General features: G+C 35.0%; 1 non-coding gene across 1 annotated transcript; it reads left to right on the top strand.

Annotated features, from left to right (window-relative positions):
• Positions 1–7,943: 7,943 nt before the first annotated feature.
• Positions 7,944–8,027, top strand: LOC115939465 (small nucleolar RNA SNORD115). The gene has a single exon (XR_004074269.2). It is a non-coding gene; the product is annotated as a small nucleolar RNA SNORD115 (small nucleolar RNA).
• Positions 8,028–16,512: the final 8,485 nt, after the last annotated feature.

The raw sequence follows: 16,512 nt of genomic DNA, 5'->3' as shown, positions 1-16,512 counted from the left end.
TTCCATCCACGTCGTTGCAAATGGCAAGATCTCATTCCTTTTGATGGCTGCATAATATTCCATTGTATATATATACCACATCTTCTTTATCCAGTCATCTGTCGATGGACATCTTGGCTCTTTCCACAGTTTGGCTATTGTATACCACACCTTCTTTATCCATTCATCTGTTGGAGGACATCTCAGATCCTTCCACAGTTTGGCTATTGTGGACATTGCTGCTATGAACGTTGGGGTGCATGTACCCCTTCTTTTCACTACATCTGTATCTTTGTGGTAAATACCTATCTTTAAAAAAATAAGTAATAAGCTTCCAAAAAGAAAGCATTAAGCCCAGATACTTTTGCTGGTGAAATTTACCAAACATTAAAAGAAGAAATAATACCACTTCTCTACAATTACTTCCAGAAAATAGAAAGAGAGGGGACACTTGTTAATTCATTGCATTGAACCATTAGTACCCAACACCATAATCAGATAAAGACATTACAAGAAAGGAAAACTACAGACCAATATCCTTCATAGCATTTACATAAAAATCATCCAGAAAATATTAGCAAATCGAACCCAACAATGTATAGGAAAAAATTATACAACCAATTGGAATTTATTGGAGTTATACAAGGTTTTTTTAACATTCAAAAGTCAATCAATGTAATCGATCACATCAAAATCTACCAAAGAAATATCATATGATTATTCAAGTAGATAGTATAAAAAAACATTTGACAAAATCCTGATAAAACTGTCAGAAAACTAGGAATATAGGGAAATTTTCTATATTTGATCAGAGACATCTACAAAACACCCTATAGCTACCATTATCACACTTACTAGTGAGAGACAATGCTAATTTCAGGGAAAAAGCAAGGATATCCTCTTGCACCACTCCTATCCCACATCATACTGGAAGTCTTATCCCCTAGTGTAATAAGACAAGAAAAGGGTGAAGAGCCATACAGATTTAAAATGGGAGAAAGAGGGGTGCCTGACTGGCTCAGGTGGTAAAATGTACAACTCTTGATCTCAGGGTTGTGAGTTTGAGCCCCACATTGGGTGTAGAAATTACTTGAAAATAAAATCTTCCAAAAATAAATAAAGAAAATGGGAGAAAGAAAACTGTCTTTATTTAGAGATGACATGATTGTATAGAAAATTCCAAGGAATCTACAAAGCAAAACAAAACAAAAACTTCCAGGAACTAAAGGAATATAACAAAGTAGAAGAATACAAGGTTAATATAAAAACAAGTGATGAATAATTGGAATTGGAAAAAAAATTAAATACCATTTATAATTGCACCAAAAAGGAAATATATATCATATGTGATATATACCTATGCTCTAAACATAGAAAGTACAAACAGATGAAAAACTCAAGATGTAAATAATACACAGATGTTTGGTGCTCATGAATTGGAGAATTCAATGTTGTTTGGAAGTCAATTCTTCCCAATTTGATCTACAAATTTGGTGCAATCCTGTTCAAAATCCCAACAAGTTATTTTGTAGATATCAACAAACTCTTTCTTAAAAAGTTTATATGGAAGGACAAAGAATTAGTTAATACAATACTGAAGAAAAACAAATTTGTGGGATTCATAGTATCTTATTTTAAGACTTTTACTATATATCTAGAATAATCAAGACTGCATGGTATTGGCAATGAATAGACACATCATTAATAGTAGGGAACAGAGAACCCAGAAATAGATACAAAGTTAACTGATCTTTGGCAGGAGAACAAAGGTAATTAAATGAATAAAGAATGGTCTTTTCAATAAACGATGCTAGAACAAAGGGATATTTATATGGAAAAAGGGAAGCTGGACACAGACCTTAAATGTTTTACAAAAATTAAAAATAAGCCATAGAAATAAATGTTAAATGCAAAACTATAAAACTTCTAGAAAAAAAAAAAACATGAGAAAATCTATGTGAACTTGGGTTTTGTGATGAGTTTTTAGATATGACACCAAAAGCACAAACAATAAAATAACAAGTTGAGATTTATTAAAATTAAAAATTCTGCCTTAGCAAAAGACACTGTCCAGTTAATGAAAAGGCAGGACACGGATTGGGATAAAATATTTTCAAAACACATATCTGATAAAGATCTCTTATCAAAATATATAAAGAACTCTTACAACTCAGCAATAAGAAAAAAACTTTTTAAAAAATGGATGAAAAATATAAATAGACACCTCACCACAAAAATATACAGATGGCAGGTAACCATATGTAAAGGCGCATTATTGTCATTAGGGAGATGCCAATTAAACAAAAAAACACCATTACACTCCTAAGAAAATGCTAAAATCCAAACCGCTGAAGATGCCAATCATTGGTGAAGATGCAAGCAGCAGAAAGTATCATTCATTGGTTATAAGAATTAAAAAACGGTACAACTGCATCTGAAGACAGTGCGGAGGTTCCTACAAACCTAAATGTTCTACCATACATTTAGCCACTGTGCTCCTAGGTATTTGCCCAAATGATTTGAAAACTTATGTCCACACAAAAACTCGCATAGGAATTTAATAGCTTATTTATAATTGCCCCAAACTGGAAGTAACTAAGATATACTTCATAGGTGAATGGGTACAAACACTATGGTACATCCACATCTACAAAAAGACACAGATGAATCTTTAACGCATTTTGCTAGGTAAAGAAGCCAGTTGGAAAAAGATACATAGCACGCTCTCATTTATATGACATTCTGAAAAGTCATTTATATGACTTCCAAACAAGTTACAGTAAATGTATAAGTGGTTGGCAGTGGGAGGTTAAAGCCTGAATGGATAAGACACAGTGAATCTATTATGTATGGTGCAGGAGTAGCATATATATGACACTGCATTTGTCCAAAACCACAGAAATTTACAGCACTAAGAATGAACCTTAATATATGCAAATTAAAAAAATATTTAGCAGGTTAAGGGATCCTAGGATCAATGCAGAATGTAAAAAAATAACCTACTCTCTCTCAAATAAATAAATAAAATCTTTTAAAAAAATAACCTACTACATTATAAATGTATAAAACAACCTCACTTGACAGGGTTGGAAGGAAAAGGTGCTGACTTCAGTTACTAGGGGACTCAGTGGAATCTGTAAGACTAAAGGAAAATGGCACTGTATTTGATAAAGTTGTTTAAGATGGGTATTTTGGTTAATAATGTTGAAAGCATTAGATATACAAACTGGAATTGAACAATTACGTAAATGGTTGGCAGATGATGTAAAGTTTCTCACTGTTGGGGTAGAAGGTTACAGACAAGAAAAGAGAGGTTAGAATAATTCAAGTGATAATGGATTTGAATTGGAAACATCAGTATAAGTCATGTTTAACTCAGTATAACTCATTTATGCGTGTGTATGTATGGCTACACATATAAATATTTGTATATGTACAATTATTGTACATATACATATTTCTTTACTCTGTTAGCTGAGAAATCAATGACAATCCAGTAACAAAAGGAACACCTAAAACCCAGATCTTGGTTTCTATACCAATCTCCCATAAAACAAACCAGGATCTTTTAAAAGATGGCTGATTCTATGAAAGGATAAGAAATATAACAGCTGGCCTAGAACATCTTATAGTGCCAGAAAGTAAGGAAGTGCCACACACACACACACACACATAAATTAATAAAAGCATGTCAAAATGATACAGGAATGAACCAAAAGAGCTTCCTATTGTCAAAGCTAGAAAAATTTGAACAAAATTAATGGCATGGTATTACACAAAGTAAAAAATAGATATTTGTGAATACACACTACTATAAAAATGAATAAATAAATTGGGGAGAATAGACACATTTCTTGTATAAAAGAATTCAAAATAATAATTGTAGATATTTTAGTGCAACATTACTCCTCAATTCTCAAAAGTGAGCTTGCATAGTGACTTCCTTCCAAAGAGTACAGTATGAAAATTGCAGGTAGGAGAAAAAGTAACTACACAGTGGAGAAACCTGACAAACACTACTTCAGGTAATAAAGGTTAAAGTAAATAGTGATAACTCATGTTGATAGTATGAATCCTTGATCTGATATGATGAGAATGGTACTTTACCTTCATGGTCTTTCTCCCCAAAACCCATAACCCCACTATTAATCATGAGAAAATAATTAGACAAATCCCACTTAAGAGACACTCTACAGCAAACTTGACCAGTTCTCAAAACTGTGAAGATCATCAAAACAAGGAGAATCTGGTATGCGTGACTGGCTCAGTCGGTAGAGAATGCAACTCTTCATCTCAGTGTCATGAGTTCAAGCCCTACATGGGCATGGTGCCTAGTTAATAAAAACAAACAAACAAATAAATATTTTTTTAAAAAAATCAAGGAAAATCTGAAAAAAAGGGTTACAGTCAAGAGCATCCTAGGTAGACATGAAAACTAAAATGTATTGTGACATCCTGTATGGTATCCTGGAAGAGTAGTAGGACATTAAGTAAAAACAATAGAAATATGAAAAAAATGTAGACTTTAGTTAGTAATAATGTGTTAATATTGATTGGTTGTAGGACAAATATCACATATTAATATAAGATGTTAATAGTATATAATATATGATATTAATAATAGGTGAAATAAGGTGTGGTATATTTGGGAACTATGTTATCTTCACAACTTTTATTTATAAATCTAAAACTTCTAAAATAAGTTTATTTTAAAAATATTTAAAAATCATTCACTTGGTGTTATTTGCAACTAATGAATGATTGAACACTACATCAAAAACTAATGATGTATTATTTGTTGACTAATTGAACATAATAAAAAAAATCATTCAATGTAATTCATCATAGTAACACAAAATAGGGAAAACATAATATAATCATCTCAAAAATAAGGAAAAAGTATTTTATAGAGTACAAAACCTATTCTTCATAAATCTCATGAGAACTAAGAATTGAACAAAGTTATTTAATGAGATAAAAAGAATTTACAAAAGAAATCAATTGCAAAATCATTGATAATATATTCAAAGCTGAGATTGGGAATAAAAAATTTTCTGTCACCATTTCTATTCATGGTGGATGTCCTAATGCAATAAGCTATGGAAAGGGAATAAACAGTGTATAAGAATTAGAAATGGAAAGGTATAAGTTTATTTACAGACAACAAAATAATGTGTGTGAATCATCTATCATCTATTTCTCTATTGTCTGTCTAATCTGAACATGAAAAATTAAAACTAAGAGTTAGTTTAGCAAAGGTGATGTATTAGTAAACAAATAACTACAGTGATATGCACTTCTGTGTGAAATAACAAATGAAAAATGAAGATTCATAAATATAACACTTTCAGGAATATCAGAAACATCAACTGCATAGGAAAAGATCTACACATAATATTACAAAACATCATTCAAAGAAAGTAAATAATATCTTACAAATGAAGGGATATAACATATTCAAATTGGCAGATTCAGTTACATATAATTTTTAATTCCTTCCCCCAAACTCATTTTAAAGATTCAATGTAATAGCATTCCAAGTCCAAATCCTGTTAAGTTTTTTTTGGAAATTGTGTTTAATTTCACAAGTTATGTAGAATGCAAAGAGCCAAAAAAAATCTCAGTCATCTTGATGAAAATGAAGAAAGTTTCATGAATTAAGTGACAAAATTTCAAAATTTCAATTTTATAGGTTACAGTAGTTAAGATTGTACTGACAAAAAATAGAAAACTAGTCCAGTGGGGAATAAAATAGACTCCACAAACAGATCAACAGATATACGATTACTTGATTTATAATAAATGTACTTCTGTTGCATGATGAGTAAATGATGATGTGTTCAAAAGTTGGTACTAGAGGGCACCTGGGTGGCTCTGTTGTTAAGTGTCTGCCTTCGGCTCGGGTCATGATCCCAGGGTCCTGGGATCGAGTCCCACATTGGGCTCCCTGCTTGGCAGGAAGCCTGCTTCTCCCTCTCCCAATCCCCCTGCTTGTGTTCCTGCTCTCGCTATCTCTCTCTCTGTCAAATAAATAAATAAAAATCTTAAAAAAAAGTTGGTACTAGATATATTGGTTATCAATATGAAAAAAAGATGAGTCTCATTTTCAAACCATACAAGGGAAATAAAAATGGAGAGACTAAAATAGCAGATGGGGGAGAGCATCTACAGGGGAGCTGTCTTCAGTAATTTTCTTAAACTGAGAATATTAAGTGATATGTTTTGCCCATGCAGGGAACTTATGGGGAAAATATGAATGATTACATGCAGGATGAACACATTTGTTGAAGTTTAACCGATAAGCACAGTGCTGTTTTACCAAATTCTGGGCTGCACAGGGATGTATAGTAAATACCTAAACTGTGTGGAATAAAAAGCTAAAGTGCTAAGCTAAAATATTTTTTAGCACAGGGATAAATTATCCACAGTTTACAGGGCTGAGTTTAAAAAGGAAACAGCATGGGCACCTGGGTGGTTCAGTCGGTTAAGGTCCAACTCTTGATTTTGGCTTAGGTCATGATCTCAGGGTCCTGGGATGGAGCCCTGTGTTGGGCTCCTTGCTCAGTGGGGAGTCTGCTGGAGATTCTCTTTCTTCCTCTACCTCTGCCCTTCCCCCATGTTCTCTCTCTCTCTAAAATGAATAAATAAACAAATCTTAAAAAAAATTTTAAAAAAAGGAAACTGCAGTTGCAACAGGTGTGAAAAACAGGTGGAATGATACCAAAAATAAAAATTAATCTGAATTCCCCTCAATAATTACAGAGAGACATAATATATATCTACAGATATATACACAGATATATCTACAGATATGTACAAATATATCTACAGACTAAGAAAGAGTAGCCTCTAATATATTTAGGTTCATTCTTTAAGGAAACATGGATATTATGATGGCTAATTTTTCTCCATGAGTGACTCACATAGATGATACCTTCATGAGAACTTTATACCTGAAGTTTTGCTGTGATTGAAGTTGAAAAACCTTGTAATTTTTTTAAGATTTTATTTATTTATTTGACAGTGAGAAAGACAGCGAGAGAGGGAATACAAGCAGGGGGAGTGGGAGAGGGAGAAGCAGGTTTCCTGCAGGGCAGGGAGCCTGATGCGGGCTCGATCCCAGGATCCTGGGATCATGACCTGAGCCGAAGGCAGAGGCTTAACGACTGAGCCACCCAGGCGCCCCAGAAAAACCTTGTAATTAATTGGTATTATTTTTTATGATACATTATTGGGTTGGATCTAAATTCACGTGCAGATAGATCTATTTCTGTTAGATTATTTGAGTTTTCTAAGGTGCTGTGAAATATGTGCATCATAAATGAACAACTCACAATTGAAGGACCTTGGAATTTGCAGCCAGAAGTTTGAGATTCAGTTATATGCTTTGACCATGATACATGAGATTGAATAAAATCATAAGCAGCCGGATACCTGATATCTAGCTTCTTACATCATTAGGTTTACTTTAGGAGGAAAACATATGCTATGAGAGATGCCATTTTTTTTTTCTGCTCTGGAATCTGGAAGATACAGGAAGATACAAGAACTGGTTAATAGTAAGATGTTGTTTCTGTATAAATGCTCTTGACAGGTTTTGAGACCAATGTACTTTATTTGCTCTGACTTGACTGCATTTAGTGAACCTCTGGTCTATATTCAAAGGAATGTGGCCTTTTTTGAGTAAGGACACCCAATATCCCTAATGTAGAAACCACAGAGGAACACATGAACAATGCAGATATGATATATATATTTTTCATCTTTGACTACTGTCCCAACACTGTCTGCATAGACAAAAACAAATGGAGAACAGAACCATTTAGCTCACTTTCCCTGGGGCACCATTAACTACCCAGTTGCCCTGCACTGAATTTTTCATATATCTAGTTCACTTGGGACCAGAAGTTAAGAGTGCCATCCATAGTAAGAGTTTTCAGGACAAAGAAGTTGTAGGTAGAGGGGGTGCCACGATTTGAGCGAATGATGATGTCTTGAGGAGGTATGATAACATAAAAATCATGCTCACTAGGATTACATTGGGGGCCATCAGAAATGATAATCCTAGATTGTGAAGTGGAGGAAGGGGTTCTTAGCTTTCCTAGAGTAGATATTCTAATGATGGGCTTCAGATAATAAATCTCCTGTGTGAAAGTTGTTCATCCACCCCTTCCTGCCTCCTTCCAAGTGAGAAATACTCCTATATTAACTGGGTTTGGGTGCTTCATTCTCATATTTTTTTGGGAAATTATACTTCATTTCTTTCTTATATTGTGTATTACAGTCATCTGACTGGCATGATATGCACCATTACGTGAATTAGGGCTAGTTAACTACCTTTGGTAACTGAAAAATTCCAAATTGATTTTTAAATCAGTGAAGACTTACCTCTAGGGCATTTAGGTTCATTCTTTCAAACAACATGACTATCATTATGGCTTCCTTTTCTCCCAGGGTCATGTATATGATGGGATCTTCAACAGAAGAATTTCATTTTTCAAATGAGCTTGCTTTAACTGAAAGTTGAGAGAGTTTTATGATCCATTTGGCATTTCTATAGTGCCACATTTGCTTGGGTCTAAATGCCCGAGTAGACAAAGTCAACCATTATATTACTTCATGTTTTCAATGTATTGTATTTATGGGTCATTTTTGGACTATGAATATTTAAGTCTCCTGACAATTGTGGACAAAGGTTTCAGAGTCAGACATTTATTTGCCTGTGGATGTAACAATCAATAAAATTAGAAGCTTCTTGGTATATTATTTACTGTTTAGGAGTAGTTCCCAAGAGATACAGTTTTCAACTTTGACTACTCTCCTACTCCTGTCCTCTTAAATAAAGACTACTGAAGAAGAGTACTTTCTGACATTCTACACTGGGGACACATGACAACTATCCAGACTAACTTTGCTGAATCTTCCCAAACTCTAATCCACTTTGCCACAAGGGTTTCAGAATGCCAACTCTAGTTAGAGTTTTCAGGATCAAATAGGTCTATAATGAGAATGCCATGGCTTGGGTCATAAGGAAACTTGATAACAAAAATTATGCTGACATCAGCATAGGTTCCATTCTTAGGAAGGGATGTAGACGAGTTCTAGGGTAAGAAAACAGAGTTATGGAAGCAGATACAATAAAGAAAGAACAAGTGGTCATTGAAAATTTAGATAAGACACTGTGTCAGAAGGAAAGCATCAGAATAGATGGTGGTTGCCCTAGTAAATTAGAAAAAAAAAACTGGAATAAAACAGTTATGCTACTAAATGGCAAAATTAGAACTGAAATACAGCGCCATAGAAATCAACTTATTTTTTTATTTCAATGTACAGTGTAGCAGCCCTATTCTTTGGTAACTCCAGCAACTCAAATGCTTTTTAGAATGTATCCAAGACTGCTGCAAGAACAGAAAATGATAAAAGTTCATATGTCCTTTTCCCCAACTAAGCTATTCTAAGAATTCAATTACTCTGGAGATACCCATGAAAATTTCTGAGGTGCTCGGCAGTTTCAATCTAAAGCCCTATTCAGGGGGATGCATACTGGCTGCTACGTGGATTATTGCCTTCAGTTGACCTTTTTGACTAATGGTAAGGTCACAATGGAAGCAAAATGGTAACCCCCGCATCAGGGAGTAACAAGTCCTCAGGATTCCAACTATACACTTCCTGCAACAACTCAGGCTATTCTTTGTACCTTGGAAACCCAACATGAGGGGCTGCTGGCAGGAGTCCTTGAAATATTTCTATACCAGATGAGTGGGGAGTAGTTAAGTACTGTATTCAGAAGCTAGATGACTTCCCCACTGATTTTCACTGAGGCATTTTCTCAGTTTAAACATATAAATCCATGTGAAAATTGTAATAGACCATTGAACCTCTCCATTATTATGGGATTTGTTTCCAGGAATTCAACAGAAGTGGGAGAAAAAGTAAGTTGATGGCCAGGACAGATAGTTTCTCAGATATTGGTGGCAGCAATCCAGTTCTGGGAAAATATATAGAAATATAAGACATAATTTTATTGTGTTATGCAATTTTAGCTGCCCACAAAAAAATATTGTGAATAATTCATAAGAAATCACAAGCCCCCTTATTTGGGGCCACCAACAAACAAGGCGGCAAACTGTAATGTAAAGTCAGTAAGTCACTATTGGAAAGTAAAGATGTTGGAAAAAGGAAGAGACTGAGGAAAATGCAAGGGATACAATCTCACTGAATCTTTATCACCTTCTCAATAGGTTCCTCCCTGTCCCCAGGAAATCAGATGGGAAATAATTGGCAAAAGGTGCAAACTAATGGGCAAAATTGAGGGAAATAGGCAAAAATGAGGGAACCTCAAAACTGGGAACAAGATAAATTTACGTATCTGTTTATTCTCCCCAACTTAATCTTTTCCTATTTTGTGTGTGTGTGTGTGTGTGTGTGTATACTGGAGCCATGGATTCTGCATTTCTATGGACCTTTCTTGTTTTGCCTAACCCAGAAAAACATCCAAGGTGTGGGTGTTTTGGGACAATCATCTATCTGTTCTTTCTCTTCTGAAGTTTCCATGCAAGTCGGTCCCCCCATAGAAGAATATGCCTTGTCTCCCAATGTGCTTCATAATGTGTCAGGAAGGGAATTACTGTCTAGTTGTGTAAACTTCAGGCTATGATATTCCATACCATGGATGTAGTGTTTTGGGAGCACCTGAGATGCCAGTCATCTAGATTGGTAAATATGTGCTTTCTGAAACAAAACGAGGCTACAGGAAAGTGGCAGTCTCACCCAATGCTGACAAGTTACACCCAAATTATAGGATATAGATCTCTCTTTATGGGCCTCCAGAACAAATTATAGCAGTTTAATAAAATGGATCGATTCCATTGTTATAACTTACAATAAAGAAAAAAAATGACTACATATAGAACATGTTCTCTATTTCTAGCTCAAATGTATATAACAAATAATCAGAAAAGAAGATGTGGTTCATATATACAATGGAATATTACTAAGCCATCAGAAAAGATGACTATCTACCATTTACATTGATATGGATGGAACTGGAGGGTATTATGCTAAGTGAAATAAGTCAATCAGAGAAAGACAGTTATCATATGGTTTCACTCATATGTGGAACATAAGGAATAGTGCAGAGGACAATAGGGGAAGGGAGGGAAAACTGAAGGGGAAGAAATAAGAGAGGAGCAACCCATATGAGACTCTTGAGTCCGGGAAATAAACTGAAGGTTGCAAAAAGGGAGGTGGGTGGGGGAATGGGGTAACTGGGTGATGGGTATTAAGGAGGGCACATGCTGTGATGAGCACTGGGTGTTATACGCAACTAATGAATCATTGAACATTATATCAAAAATTAATGATGTACTATACATTGGCTAATTGAATTTAAATTTAAAAAGTTAAAAAAAGGAAAATTATATAAACAGGACATAATTTAAAAAGGACATTTACCTTATAATTTTCCCATATTATGTGTCAGAAAGGAAAAAAAAATTACAAGGAAGGTCAATTTGTTTATAGATTTGTACATAATCTAAGAGAAATAATTCCTCTAACACCTGTGGTACCCCACCTTGCCACTCCTTACCCACTATGGATGAGTCAAGTATTCTTCTGTAACAGACATGTTCAGCTTTTTTTTTTTTTTAACTTTTACCTAAGAAGTCAAGGTTCCTGCTTAAGTTTTCTTATGGAAGTTTTTGATTTTTGTGGCAATTGATTCCCCAGGGATTCAAAGATTCACCTACTGTATTCTCTAGGCATTTATAAGAAAGCTTAAAAATTTTTGTCCACCTTAAGATTCCATCCTAATTCAACACTGTTTGATTTATTGTTAGCCCCTAACACCTTACATGCTAGTAAGAAAGATACTTTAGCTTTACCAAATTTCTTAGCCTCCCAGGACTAAAGCCTTCTTGGATAAGTTGCAATACCCAAACTGAAGTCAAATAGTTGTGATATGTTTTATTGGCAAACAGATGGAAGATAGTTGTATCTTGAATTCAGCCTAATATACCAATGAAACAATGTACCACACATACACACACAAAACAAACCTCCAACAATTTTGAGGGTTGTTGTAGAACCTTGCCTTTTATGAAAAGGTTGAGTCTCTCTGAGATGTTACATAAAGTATCGAAATTATAGTCAAAATAAGCTGAAGAACCCTTTCAGTCTTAAAATAGTTGTTGTTTCTGGGGCACCTGGGTGGCTCAGTCGGTTAAGCGACTGCCTTCGGCTCGGGTCATGATCCTGGAGTCCCGGGGTCGAGTCCCGCATCGGGCTCCCTGCTCGGCGGGGAGTCTGCTTCTCCCTCTGACCCTCCTCCCTCTCGTGCTCTCTCTCTCTCAGTCTCTCTCTCAAATTAATTTTAAAAAAAATCTTTTAAAAAAAATAGTTGTTGTTTCCTCATCTGTCTTAGTTTTAACTTTGATAAAACCTTTTACGTTTTCTGTCATGAGATTAAGGGTGGTTCTAATAGTGTGCTTATTTAGAAAATTAGGCCCTGGTTATAGGCATGTTGCTTACTCTTCTGTGTTACTGGGTTTTGTTGCTCTGAGAGTGCAAGGGTGTTATCAGTGCATAGTAGCAACCACTCTCCCGACTGGAAAAGCTCAGGCTTTGACCTTGGGACACTTAACTTACTAAGAGATATCTCATGCTGTTATTAGTTTACAAGTTCTTTTTTTTTTATGATTTTATTTATTTGACAGCGAGAGAGGGAACACAAGCAGCGGGAGTGGGAGAGGGAGAAGCAGGCTTCCCACAGAGCGGGGAGCCCGATGCGGGGCTCAATTCCAGGACCCTGGGATGATGACCTGAGCTGAAGGCAGACGCTTAACGACTGAGCCACCCAGGCGCCCCAGTTTACAAGTTAAGACTCATGCATCTCTCAGTGTGCTGCCTGACTAGCTATGAACAAATATTATTATCTAATCCTAGTGCTATTCTGTGCAAGTGTAACCTTTTAAACCTTTCTACTATATTGCAAGGTTCTGATAAAATAGGTTGAATATGACTCTTACAGTCATTGAGTAGATAGCAAACCTTGCTATGATTTTCCTATTATTCTGAAAGCCAGTGCTTATATAATATTGTTCACTGATATGTCCTGTGTTAGAGACCCACAGCGGAATATAAAAGCACCTTATGCAGTAGTCAACCCTCCTGAAATTTTAGAGGCTTCTGTTTCCCCAAACATAAAGTCATTCATGTATAGCTGTTATACCAGCTGTTACATTAACCATCAGTCTTTTAAAAACATGTTTCCAAGTTTATTGATGTATAATTGGTATACAGACATACCTCATTTTATTGTGCTTTCCTTTTTTTGTGCTTTGCAAATATTGCATTTATTACAAATTGAAGGTTTGTGGCAACCCTGCATCAAGAAAATCTATCAGTGCCATTTTTTCAACAGTAATTACTTTGTGTTTCTGTGTCACATTTTGATAATTCCTATAATGTTTCAAACTTTGTCATTATTAGTATATTTGTTATGGTGATTTGTGATCAGTGATTGTGACTGAAAGCTCAGATGATGGTAGCATTTTTTACCAATAAAATATTTTTGAATTTAAGTATATACATTTTGTAGACAAAGTGCTATTACACACTGAATAGACTACAATCTGGTATAAACACAGATTTATATGCACTGGAAATGAAAAGAAATTTGATTCACTGTATTAACTTTATTGCAGCAGTTTGGAACCAAACCCACAATATTTCTGAGATATTTCTATACAAAAAAAACCCCAAAAAAACCCCAATGTATACAGTTTGGTGACTTTGAACATATACATTCAAGTACTATCACCACAATACAGGCAGTAAACATATTCATTGCCTCCAAAAGTATTGTTTGTGTGTGTCTGTTTTCTGGTTTGTGCGTGTGTGTGTGTGTGTGTGTGTGTGTGTGTGATAACACTTAACATGAAATCCGTTCTCCTAATACATTTTTCAATACACATTACCTTATTATTAACCACAGGCACTATGTTGTATGTCAAGTCTCTGGAACTTACTCATCTTGTATAACTAAAACTTTACACCCATCTACTACCCAAATCTCTCTCCCTGCCAAGTCCCTGGCAATTACCATTCTATTGTATACTATACCATTGACTATTTTATATGCCACATGTAAGAGGAATCAAGCAGAATTTGTTCTTTGTGAAGGACTTATTACACTTAGCATAATGTCTTCCAGGTTTGTACATTTTGTCACAAATGATAGTATTTCCTTTTTCAAGGCTGAGTAACATTCCATTGTATGTATATTTTTAATCCATTGATAAGTTGATGAATATTTGGGTTGTTTTTATATCTTGGCTATTGTGAATAATTCTGCAATTTAAATGGCAGTGCAGATGTATCTTTTAGATCCTTATTTAAATATACACCCAGAAGTGGGTTTGCTGGATCATATAGTGTGATCAGATAAACTTTATGTTCCGGGGCGCCTGGGTGGCTCAGTTGGTTAAGCGACTGCCTTTGGCTCAGGTCATGGTCCTGGAGTCCTGGGATCAAGTCCCACATCGGGCTCCCTGCTCGGTGGGGAGTCTGCTTATCCCTCTGACCCTCCTCCCTCTCCTGCTTTCTGTCTCTCATTCTCTCTCTCTCAAATAAATAAAAAAAAATCTTTAAAAAAAAAAAAGATAAACTTTATGTTCCACCATTAGTGTGGAACATAAAGTTTCCTATATATATATTTTCATAATGGCTATAAGAATTTTTGTCCCAACCAACAAAGTACCAGGCTCCCCTTTTCTTCACTTCTTTGTCAACACCTGTTGTAATTTGTATGCCTGAACATAGTCATTCTAATGCATGTGAGATGATATCATAATGTAGTTTTGATTAGCATTTCTCTGATGATTAGTGATGTTAAGCATCTTTTCATATATCTGTTGACCATTTGATTGTTTTCTTTGGAGAATTGTATATTCTGGCTACCTATATTGATATATTTATCTATCTAATCTCATATATCATCTATCTATCATTTATCTATCAACTATCTATCTATCTATCTATCTACCTATCTATATCTATCAATCATCTATCATCTATCATCTATCAATCTATCATCATCTATCATCTATGTATCATCTATCATCATCTATCATCTATCTATCATCTGTTTTTTTAAATATTTTCAGCATTTTATTTTGCCTTAATATCATTATAAACATTATTTGTTCTTGTGTTACAAGCATGTGAAGGGTTAGTTACAAAGAATTTTATTTAACAAAATGACTCACAAAAAATTTACTATAAATGCATTATTATGGTAACTGCTTATGTGCCTATTTAACAGTACATAATGTGTATTTAATCTTTATCTAATGTGCATATATTTAATAATAGTGCACTAGGCTTAGTGCCCTACACATAGTATCATCTATTTATAGCTATTGAAGGAGTTTTTAAAGTATATCTTCGATATTATCACCTTATCAGATATATAGCTTGTAAGTATATTTTTCCCTTTTCATTTTATTGATGACTTTTTGATCTGCAGAAGCTTTTGATTTGATGTGGTCCCACTTGTTTATTTTTGCTTTTGTTATCTGTGCTTTTCATGTTATTTAAAAAAAAAAAAGCTTGCACAGTCCAATGTCAAGGAGCTTTTCCCTTCTCTGTTTTTTGCAGAAGTTTTGCAGCTTCTGGTCTTACATTTAAGTCTTTACTCTATTAATAATTGATTATGTGTATATTGAAACATATGGGTCCCATTTTATTCCTTTTTACATAGATACCTAGTTTCCCCAGCAGCATTTATTGAAGAGACTATATTATCCCTATTTTATATTCATGGTGCCTGTGTTGAAGGGCATTTATTTGATTCTATGTCTGTGGGTTTATTTCTGGGCACTCTATTATGTCCCATTGGTTTATGTGTCTGATTTTATTTCATTTATTTTTTTTAAAGATTTTATTTATTTATTTGACAGAAAGAGACACAGCAAGAGAAGTACACAAGCAGGGGGAGTGGGAGAGGGAGAAGCAGTCTTCCTGCGGAGGAGGGAGCCCGATGCGGGGCTCGATCCCAGGACCACGGGATCACGACCTGAGCTGAAGGCAGATGCTTAACTGACTGAGCCACCCAGGCACCCCTGTGTCTGATTTTAAACCGATAGTGTACTGTTTAAATTACTACAGTTTGTTTGTTTGTTTTTATTATGTTATGTTAATCACCATACATTACATCATTAGTTTTTGATGTAGTGTTCCCTGATTCATTGTTTGCGTATAACACCCAGTGCTCCGTTCAGTATGTGCCCTCTTTGATACCTATCACCAGGCTAACCCATCCCACCACCCCCCTCTTCTCTAGAACCCTCAGTTTGTTTCTCAGAGTCCATACTCTCTCATGGACTCGTCTCCCCCTCCGATTTCCCCCCCCTTCATTTTTCCCTTCCTGCTACCTTCTTCTTTTTTTTTTAACATATAATGTATTATTTGTTCCAGAGGTACAGGTCTGTGATTCAATAGTCTTACACAATTCACAGTGCTCACCATAGC

This window comes from Leptonychotes weddellii, chromosome 9, assembly GCF_054177405.1.
Source record: "Leptonychotes weddellii isolate Sample4059 chromosome 9, ASM5417740v2, whole genome shotgun sequence".
Classification (NCBI taxonomy): Eukaryota; Metazoa; Chordata; class Mammalia; order Carnivora; family Phocidae; genus Leptonychotes; species Leptonychotes weddellii.
This window is presented reverse-complemented; position numbering and strand designations above follow the sequence as displayed.